Source organism: Kogia breviceps, chromosome 2, assembly GCF_026419965.1.
Source record: "Kogia breviceps isolate mKogBre1 chromosome 2, mKogBre1 haplotype 1, whole genome shotgun sequence".
NCBI lineage: Eukaryota > Metazoa > Chordata > Mammalia > Artiodactyla > Physeteridae > Kogia > Kogia breviceps.
The window spans coordinates 170199821-170210900 of record NC_081311.1 but is presented as its reverse complement, the minus strand read 5'-3'; positions in this window follow the sequence as shown (position 1 = coordinate 170210900).

The window sequence follows — 11080 nt, the reverse complement described above, 5'->3', positions numbered from 1 at the left end:
AAGTCAGACGTTATTCTCCCACTTTAAAGAAGAGGAAATCAATACCTAAGGAGAGGGAGTGATTTGCTCAGGATCACACTGAAGGAAAATGGAAGAACTGGGTCTAGAACCAGGTCTCGTATCTCAATCTGGTCTTCTTTGCACCCCCACTTCTTTGCACTGCCTACAGTCAAGTTTGCTACCCCATCCTATAGGCCCAGTATTAAGACCTGCCTTTATTTGCCACCTAAAGCGCTTTCTTAATCCCAAGGTGCCTGCGAATCACCTGGGGATCTTGTTAAAAATGCAAAAATCTGAGTCACTGGGTTTGGGGTGGGGCCTAAGAGTCTGCATCTCTAACCTGCATTTCTAACGATGCTGCTGGGAACGCTACTTTGAGTAGCAAAGTCTAACAAAATCACAACATACATTCCTTCAAATAATACTGAAGAAAAACATTAAGCTGCACTCCTCTACTGAATGTTCATGAGACAACACACATTGATTGAAGCAAATCATCCAGGTCCTTGGCAGTCCTCTCTGGCTAGAATATGTGTTATTCTTTTGGCAGCCAAATCAGCCCTGTGCTCATGTCTGGAATCGTATCAACAGCTGGAGCTGCAGCCGCCCCTGGCCATAACTTCTCTTTCTCTTTCTCTCTCCTTCTCTCTCTCTGCTCTGCTCTGCTTCCATTTCTCAGGCCAGCAGGATAGGCCCACTGGGGCCAGAGGGCCCTCTGGCTATGCAGCTGGCCTGGGCTTCTGAGTCTGAGAACACAATGATGATTCACTTCATGCAATCCAAGTCCTTAGATGACACCTTCGGTTCCTGGAAATAAACTACCAGGAACAGTTATATTGACAAAGGGTTTTATCTTGAAATCCACTCAAATAATATTGTATTGGCAGTGATGGAGATGTTCTTTTTCAGTTTGTTCTTATCCCTAAAGTAACTTAATTGTTAAATACCTTTGCGATACATAAGAATGTCCTGGAAAGCACAAAGAACAAGGACCCAAAGACTGAGGATTAGTTCCTTTCTTGCCATGGACTAGAAAACTTGGAACACATGTTATTAGCTTTCCATCCTTTAGGAAATTAAGTGATAAAACTATAGGCTCTCCAACAATCTTTCCTAGCACGAATACTCTTTGACACAGTGGTTCTATCTTCACAAAATAGTAGGAGAAATGATTTTAGAGAAATTTTCTCTCTCTTCCTTCTACTTACTCATTCCTCTCCCACAAAGTCTTCCTACATTACAATTGCCCCACAGGCCATTTGATGATAGCCCGCTATACTATAGAGCCATCCCATATTAAACAGTCATTTTTAAGAATGACCCATTTGTATGTCATCCAATTTTAAAAGGTACCATTGAGCATGTCTTAACACGCAGAGAACGCCCCCTCAATCCCCTGCGAGTTGGATTATTTCTTCCTAGTCCCCCTTTCCTCTCCTTTTACATCCCCTGCCATTTTGATGAATGTGTAAATTTACATTCATAGGGTTTTTAAAGAATAATATTTTGAAATAGTAATTTATTCCCTTTCACTTCTTCTCTCTACTCCTTCCACAACCCCCCCCCCCCACCATGTTCTCATAAGTTACTTCTGCTCTTATTTGCCTCAGGAAGGAATGTGCCAGAGAAAAAGGCAGAACTACTCCCATTGGTCTTTCTGCTTCTGTTTAAACAAAAGTCTTCAGGGTACAGGAGGCTCTCAAAGAAGCGTGAACTGAGGATTTCCCTCAGCCCCGAAAGAGACTCCCCCAGAGGTCGGGGGAGAGAGAGATAGGTCAGGGAGCAGAGGGTACCTATGCCTCGTTCCGTGGAGACACCACCTGGTGTCTATCACAGAGAAGGCTGGGAATGGCTGTAGGGTACACACAGACCAATGAGACCAGAAACAGTCTCACCCAAGAACCCCCTGCCCAAGCTGTGCATGGCTGTGGCTGAAACCCACCATACCTGAAGGGTGAAGAAGACAAAAAACAAAAAGAAAGAAGGAAACTGGACAGGTGTGGAAAGACCTGATATCAGCCTACCCCAGTGTCTTAATATTGCACAAGATCCAGAAGTGTGACACAATCCTGGGGAGAGATGGGGAAACCCCAGGAGGGACTGAGGTTAAGATTTCTTTCCACTAGCCTAGCAGAATGAAGCTTGCAGTCAGAAACCAAAATCTGAAATTGAGTTACTAAAATTAAGAAAATGAACTGAAATATATATTATCCCTCCCTAAAATTCATAACTGCTCTCCATCCATAAGGTGTTGTGTTGCATTGCCTTGCATGATCAACTCCAGTAGGAATCGACACTTCAAAATACTAGGGAAGCTAAAATACTATTCATTCAGTATTCCTTGGGAGCTAAGCATCCTCGAACTGTCTGGAGCCGTGCATGGCATACAGCAGTCTCTATGAATACTGTTTGCGGCTGGCTGGTTGTCTGAATGACTCGCATATTTAATGAAACACTGAAACAACTCCCTTTCTTTATTTTAATGTGCTCGTTTGAATAGCGAAAGGCAGAAAACTATTTGAATCAGTAAAATGTGACCTAAGACAGGGCCCTTAAAAATAGCTTTTACCAGAACCCGTTTCCTCAGATTACTCCAAAGATCCAGCCTGCAAGAATTCCATCCTTTCCACCAGAGAGCTGACCCTGGAAGGCAGACAGCTGCCATACGTGCTTTTGAAGCTCCAGGACCACTGTGAAATCTGGGATGCTATGTTTTGAAGTGTGAAGTTCACCTCCGGCAGCTGTGCTATAACCAGACATGCCCGGGTGTTAACTGAAATTGAAAATAGCCTTTCAACAGCCCTAGGTCCTCATTATTTTTAACATTATAGTTCATGCTGCTAAAAATATTCCTAAACCTCTCCCTTTTGATAATTTGGAAGGGGAGGTGTTATATTAAGAAATAGATGAATAATAACCACTCCCTCCTGGAAGTACAGGCTAAACCCTAGCGAAGGCATCAGGCTCCCTCTGAGAGGCAGCCGTATAGGATTCTGTTTGTTGTTGCAGAGGACTCTCTCCCACTGGCTAAGACACACTTCAAACAACAGCTTCTTCATTTCTTCTCATCTGAAAGTGACAAGATTTCACATTCACTTTAACAGTGACTGCTCAAAAGTACTACCTTACCACCCACAAATCCTATTTTGTTGCTTTCTTTCTCTTAAAAAAGATTTTTTTTTTTAAACGGGGCTTGGAAATTTAAGTATATAAGAAAACAGGGAAGAGATATGATTTTAATGCTCAATCACAAATGGCAGGGCTGTGATCCTGGTTCTTATTTCAATGTCAATCTTACACCTGATAAGAATGACTTCCTTACTGACATTTTCCATCATAGCTCTATTTAGCTCACTGCCCAGATGATTTTACTGGGTACTGTACACGTTAAGCCCAAAGCAAAAAGAATGAAGTGGTAAGATCAATTTTTACTATCCACATCCAGAAGAATGCCAAGGACTCTGCAGACACTAAATAACTGACAAGAATCTCATCTCTAGGTTTTTAAGACAGCAACTATAAAAGGAAAACCACAGACCCAAGATTTTCTAACAAGTCAGAAACCTGAATCTAGGTTATAGGCAAGGATAGAAACATTCTCAGCCTGCTTAGCCTAGATTCTCTTCCACAAGCTTAGTTAGGTCACTTGAAATACTCCCCCTCCCTAAACCCCACACAGTCACACAGGTCTTCACTGTCTGTGTGATGCCTGCTCCCCAATTCTAATCTTATGGATGAAGGTAATAATAGTTCCTACCTCATCGTAGGAAGATAAACTATTCAACTTTAAGGGCTTAAAACAGTTTGGGTGCATAGCCAGCTCTAAGTGTTTGTAATTATTATCCCTGAAGACTCTGAAGGGTGTTTCCTAAACACACACAAACACAAAGGTATCACTTGCCAATGTTATAGAAATGCCATTTTCATCGGATACATCCTGATAATTCTAGAACCTGTAGGTTAATTATGCAGTCTTTTTCAGGGTCTTCTCTTAGAGTGCTGAGTCCACCATCATTTTTCCTGAAGTTCCTTGGACAGGGCAGCCTTTGTGATCACCCACCTCACTTACAGTTTCCTTATCACACAGTCAATAAGACACTCAGAGGCACCATAACTGAATCTAAGCTTAGCCCCATTGACCCAGAAGCCATCCCTCCATTCTCGGTCTGAGAAAGTCCTTTCTGCCAACAGGAGAGCATGTTGATTCTGCAGCTGTACAGAGACAGTTCGGGCCTCTTCAACTAGATACATAATCAATGAGGGATGGCTGAAGAAGATTTTTCAGGTGTAACTCTGCTGGAGAAGCTGCACTGGGGAATCTCAGAGCATGGCTAAATCTCAACAACATTGACCAGTGCTCATCTCCTGTCCTCCCACTTTGCCCTCTTCTCAAGTACTAGGACTTGAAGCCAGACAGACTACCAAGGGTTATGACACTTAACAGCTGTGTGGAGGTAAATGATCAGATTCTGTGCAAGCTTCAAGGAGAGATGCTACCAAGAATATGTTTGTGCAACGTGTGCTTATTAAGCATGATGTGGACTTGCCCTGGTAGCACTGTGCTAGGTACTCTAGGAGATACAGCAGAAATGCAAGGCATAGGCTTGACCTCAGGAAGCTTATAAATATTAACCTCCTCTAATAAACAGCACCTCCCACTCTACTATGTTCTAAGAAAATGGTTAGTAAATTCCATGTGTGGAAAGTGATGTTATGGTGTAATATGGTGACAGTAAATGGATGCTAAATAAATTCCCTATATTCCCAACCCCAACCCAGCAAAAGCATTAAGTATCTCCAATAATAAGAGGATCTTTGAATGAGAAAAGCCATCAAATCATATGATGGGATCATCAAAGGCATGTGTATACACAAATGAGTCAATGGCTTTTCTCTAAATCATGAATCTGAAGTCCTTTTGCTAATTCTTGATAAGTTGGCCGAGTTCAGGCTACACGTCCTTTTAAAAAACTCACATCTGTTTCTTGTAATTCATTAAGTGGCAAAATGCCACTCACTCTACTGGTTCTGTGCACCTATTGTTTAACTGGGCTCTGTTTCCAGCAGTCTGAATAGTGTTCTTTCAGATGGACAATGTGTTTATTCATGGAGCCGTAGCTGTTCTGTTATGAGAAGTGTGCCTTTGAAACAAACTTATAACGTCTGGAAGGAAGAAAAACACCCAGAAGAAAATAATTAGGAGCATATCATTTTTTCTTAATGCTCTTTGCCCCCTACCCAAATATTAAACACATCCTACTCCTCAGAATGTCTTTATGAAAGATGTAGTTACCAAAAGAGTAGTAGACTATCCTGAGATTGAATCTAAGTGGATTAGCTTCTATTTCTTATTGCTCAAACATTGATAGACCTTCTCAGGATACCTTGGCCCTTATGAAAATGCTTCTGTTCATCTCATAATGCTAAAAATGGCAAAACAAATCCTCTAGCCTAAAGAAAATGAATATCTTCGTTATCATAATTTGTAGTAAAACAAATCACTCAAGGCACCATTTTGTAGTGCAGGGAGCCTAAGATTTTGAATGGCAGTATGGAAAGAAATCGGAGAGAACTTCCTGATGGAATATGTCAACAGAGATGAAGAGAAGGACAGTGGGCTCCACCTGATAAGGATTCAACATGTGAAAACTTAATGACTGCTCTTGGGAGAAGAGACCTTATGACCTTTTGAGTCCCTCCAAGTTCTAGGGTTGAATGATTCCATAATAATAATGTGACTGTTTTTGAAAAGTATTGCGGTGACCAGATTGGCCAAGGAGATAACATGAAGGAAAATCTGAGTAATGAGTGAAGCTGCCTGTCAATCATAAAGGAATTCAATAGGTGAAACAGAAAGAGGTCTCTTGAGAAATGGTTGGCCACAGGGTGCAACACCTCATCACATTTCTTGCTGGCAAAACGCTCTTGCTTTGCTTAGAAGGGCTCGTTTGCTGAGCTTTCACAGATGTAGAAATATGGACTCAGCAGATTACAAAACCAATTGGCAGTTTCAATCATGTCACTTACAAGAAGAATTTGATAACCAATTCAGAAATGAATTGTGCTCCTTTCCTCTCTTGATTAGCACACCTCACCAAACCCATGCTGACTGTTCCAAGTGTGCGGTCTCAAGCCTAATTTGTTATGGAGCTTATGTACTGAATTCTTTCCAGAAAGCAAAGCTCTGAGGTTTGAGGGGGGAGTTAAGGAGGGAGGAGAAAAGGACATCTATTAAAAAAATCACATGACTTCCTTTTCATTCAATAAGAAAAATTAATGTTCTAGCAAGAAGGAACTAGAACACAGCTCATGTTGTATAAATTTTACCGGCTCATTTTAAAACTTACAGGACAGCAACTATATTAATATTTATGTTCCTTATCAAATATATCACAAAGTCAGTACCACAATAAAATGAAGCTGAAAATGATTGATCAAGGAAACACTTCCTGTAAGAAGGTCTGGGCTAATATGAGCCTTTTTCTTAACTAAGTTAATGGACATCCTTAAACCTTGAACTTCTCGTCTCTAAGTCATGACCAACTTGGCACTGCCTACTTCTTAGGGTAGTGATGATGATCAAAGGAAATACCATCTTCTCTGACTACTTGCATTTCAGCTATGTACATGAAAATGCTTTTAAAACAGACATATGTTCCTCAAGTGGAAGGTGTTGAGAAAATTCAAGCCCAGAAAAGTTAAGTGGCTTGTGTGAAACTGGCAGGCTGATTAGTGAGTCTGGGACTCAGAGCTAGCAGTCTTTATTTACAGTCCAGCAGTATTTTCTCAGGAGATTCTGTCATCTTTCCAATTTCTCCTGTGAACCAATTGTGAAACCAAGATAGCAATTTGAAAAGACATGCTTTAGAAATAAGCACTACATGCAGGTCTTTACCACCCAAAAGGAATGGAAGAGTTTAACATCACAATGTGGAACACATCTATCTTGAAGAGTCCTCTTCTAACTAAAATGACTGAATATTCTGCTTTGAAACTAATGTTTGAGAAACATGTAGACACAGTCCTAGGTGGTCCTTCTCTGGGTGACACACTCCTCCCCAAATCATCCACCAAGGAGACGTGAATTTCTGCCTGCTCTTCTGTTACCCAAGGCCTCCTCTGGCATTGACCACAAGCCAGATCTTCTTCCAGCCACTGGAGGAACTCCATTAATGGAGTCTTGTGCTTGAGGTTTATTCTTTAAATATGCAGAATTCTAGATTACAGCTTATTCTTATATCATTTCCTGGGAAGTAGGTTGCAGGTCTGTACCTAGTAAATAAAGGCCCTACAAGCCTTTGAGGTTCCCTCTAATATTGGTCTTAGTTTCATTCAACTCCATTGAATGATTATAGCCCCATTTTCATATTCAATCAGGCACTCACTCTACTAGAGATATTTACTGAAAACCTACTCTGTGTCAGTAACTGTTCAATGTCCAAGCCGTTAAAGTGGAAAAACTTGGGCAGAGTGAAAAGAATACATTCTCAAGACCCTGACACCACCAATCACAGCACACCAATCCCTGTACATTGGCATTTATGTCCAGGATTACATTCATAATTGGCCAAGATACAACTTGTTCTACATAGTTCATTTCCCGGACACAGGGGCTTGAGGTGTCCCTTCATATGAATGACGACTGCTCCTCGATCTACATTCAGGCTCTAACAAAGGGAGGAAGGGAGGAAGGAAAGAAGAAATTGATCTTTGTAGAGGTCAGTTACGATTTTCAGTCTAACTCTGGGTTTCTTTTCTCTTAAGTTCAGCTCTTCTAAATTACTGAGCGGAATCAAATCACCACACCCTAGCCTAGTGTGTGCAGTGAACAAGCAACTCCAGGGGACGGCCTTGTACTTCCTACAGATCACACTCTGTGTCTATCCCCCAGATTTACTCCATGTGATCAGCATCAGCACAGCTTACTCATCCTGGAGTTTTTTGTTTGTTTCTTTCTTTCCTTTTGCTGATGTACTTGCACACAGCCAGCCGTTTATCACCTGACATTTCTCTAATTTTGTTTTTCCTCCCCAAGCACACCCCTCTACACCTGTTCTTAATTGAAATTCACCTTGTTTATATCTGAAAATCTCTGCAGCTTCTCAAGGTCGCTCTGAATTCTAATGCTAGCTCCATAGGCTTTCAGGCCTAGAAGGGACCTTGGAGGTAGCGAGTCTGACCAGCCCCCTTCCACTATAGAGAAGGAAATGGGGATCCAGAGGCACAGAGGACCTTTCCAATCACTGTCTCTCCACGCCCATCTCCTGCTGGTGACTTCCATCCATCGTGATTTCCAGAGGGCAAGGAAGGCAGGTGTTGTGGTCCATTCAGGTCAGCTTTCCCCACACGGAGCAGAGTAGTAAAGCATGGAGAGTAGATTTGGAGGAGAATAACTAGGGGATACAGTGAATTCAGTCACCCAAACTAATGCACATGTCCATTTTAACCAGTATCAGTCTTATTTAAAAGGCTCTATCTGCCTAGCAAATATTTGCTGAAGGGGAAATGAAGGAAAGGTGCAAGAAAGGAAGGCAAACAGGAAAAATGTAGACCTGACCTGTGCCAGGCACCGTGCCAAGTACTATAAGGGGTCATGAAGAAATAATACAAGTATGCTGTAGTCATACAGTTACTACATATATTGCTACACAACACAGTGTTCAGCCCATGCCAGGTCCATGCTAAGCACTTTATAAACACAAACTCATTCAATCTGCAACCTCATCCTACAGAAGAGGAAACAGAGGCATAGAGTATGGAACAGGATTAGCCCCAGGCCCCTTGCAGCAGAGGCCATGCTGTAACTATTACCCCGCACTGCCTCCATGAAGTAAAAGTCCCTTGGGGAACTCATTTTGTATTTGGGGACACGGTAATATTAATGCATGGCTACTTAATTATGAGCATTAAACAATAACAAATTACATAAGTACAAGACGGTGTAAGAATAAGTCTGGGGATGGGAGTTTAGCTGGGGCTATAGAGCCATCAACAAAGAGACCAGGGTGGCTCTTAAAGGGTGCTTAACCCAGAAATGGCTTCAGGCAACTGCAAACCCACTGGGGCAGAGCCAAGAGCAGAATGAGGTCTCCTGGCTCCAAACAAGGACTACTAGTCAGTTTACCCTTGACAATTCACTTTTCAGGGCTCCACAGACGTTTCCTTGGAGACAGGTTTCCAAAGGACAGATCTGGTACCTCACTCCGCAGGACAGGACCTTAGCGGGTCACCTTGGCCAACCTCCTGCCCTCAGGCCAGGACATATTGATATGCTCTCTTGTCAAATGGATCAATTTTTCTGCACTCATTTTCTTGATTCTGTGGAAAAGCCAGTGACTTTTTTTTTTAAGGAACTGAACATAGACTTATAAATCTATGCACAGGAAAACATTCAAACAATGGAATACAAGCAAAGTAAGACCAACCTTGTATATTACACATTTGTCTCTATTATCATCACTTTTGAATATAATTTAGACTCCAGGTAGATGGTACATTTGCTTTCTTAACCGTCTCTTAGAAACATGAAGTATTTATAAGAATATTAACAGAGGTCCTTTTGTTCAAAGGCAAAGCATGTAATTTTCTTCTCACGTGCACATGCATTTTGACCTTGAAGGGACCAGACATCACATTTGGTTTTATGTTATTGCTGTGTGGGTTTCCAGTTAGGTTTCTGTTACGTTCTGCAAAGAGAAAAACCAGCCCGTATCTAATTTAATACTTACAGATTTCCACAGATGGTCACAGAATATTGTAGAGTCTAGTGGATAAAGATTTTGCTGCATGTTTTCAATTCGTGACTTAAATTTGTGTTTCTACCACATTGTTTTTTTATTAAAAATTTCCATTGACTATTTTGTTTCCAGAGAGTGAGATTATAAAATAATTCTCTCAGTTTCACTAGGCATAGTGATGTCTGATTTGAAAAAATTTATAGGTTAGGCAGCTAAGTCAGACAGCATTAGTACAGCTGTGACTGATGAAGGCAAAAGTGTTAGGACAGTTGGCAAAAGCCAGATTCACCCAGACAAGTCTGATCCCAGTGTATATAAAGCACCACACAAGAGGAAAGTTTCTGAGGGTGGAGTCCGGGATTCCACTTCCCCTGATTCATTTCCTTCCCCATCAGCTGATGTTGGTGAGGCTCCAGCAGGCCTGCCCCAAGCTAATCTGCAATATGACCCATCAGAATGCACTCTCCCTGGCTCTGAATCCAAGTCTACACATTAGAAGGAAAATCGTGCTAAACCTCCTTTCCATCACGTGCTCCTTGGAACACCAGGGCTGAGTGCTCCAGGAAGCCCACAGAGCAAATCTAGCTCCTATTTCACATGACAGCCCTTCACGTCTTGAACACAGCTCTCATGCCCTTCCTAACTCATCTCCTCAAGAACAAATTACAAACGCTATGAACACTCAAATCGGCACAAGCCCAGTCCACCGTGCTCAGCTTCGCGCAGGCTTAAGGCGCTCCATTCAGCAGTTCTCTTGTGATGCTCCCCCATAATCAGCTTTCACCCCTGCACAGTGCCCCCACCCCGTCCCACACACATACCTGCCTCCACCGTCACCCATCCAGAGTGGAACCATTGCCTTTCATATTCATTCCTGGCAGGGAAGGGTTTTTTCCCAGTGGTTCCCACACTTTGGCTTCTGGTAGGAATTACATCTACATGGCTACCTCAGTCACAGTCTCAGCTGGATGGCCCCCTGCTTCTGACCTGGGCTTCTCTCAATCTTCTATGTGGCCTGTGGCATTGGGTCTTGCTTGATAATTTTGTTCACAGAATATTGGTCTACTTCATTTGCCATTTGGGGGGAACGCCAGGCTTCTGTCTTTTGTTTTTTTTCTTTTGTTCTCCTCAAAGGGACTCATTGATATTTTCCAGCACCCCTCAGCCCCACCTCAGAGACTCTCGCTTCTCTTTACCTCCATCCAACAAACTCACCTTCTCTTCCAAGTTGATTATTATCCTTTTAGAAACTAGCCCCATTCCAGGGGTCACAGGTATACATGCAAGGTCACTCCCGCTGACTTCCACTGGTCATTACTTTCTTTTACCTCCAACCTGTTTTG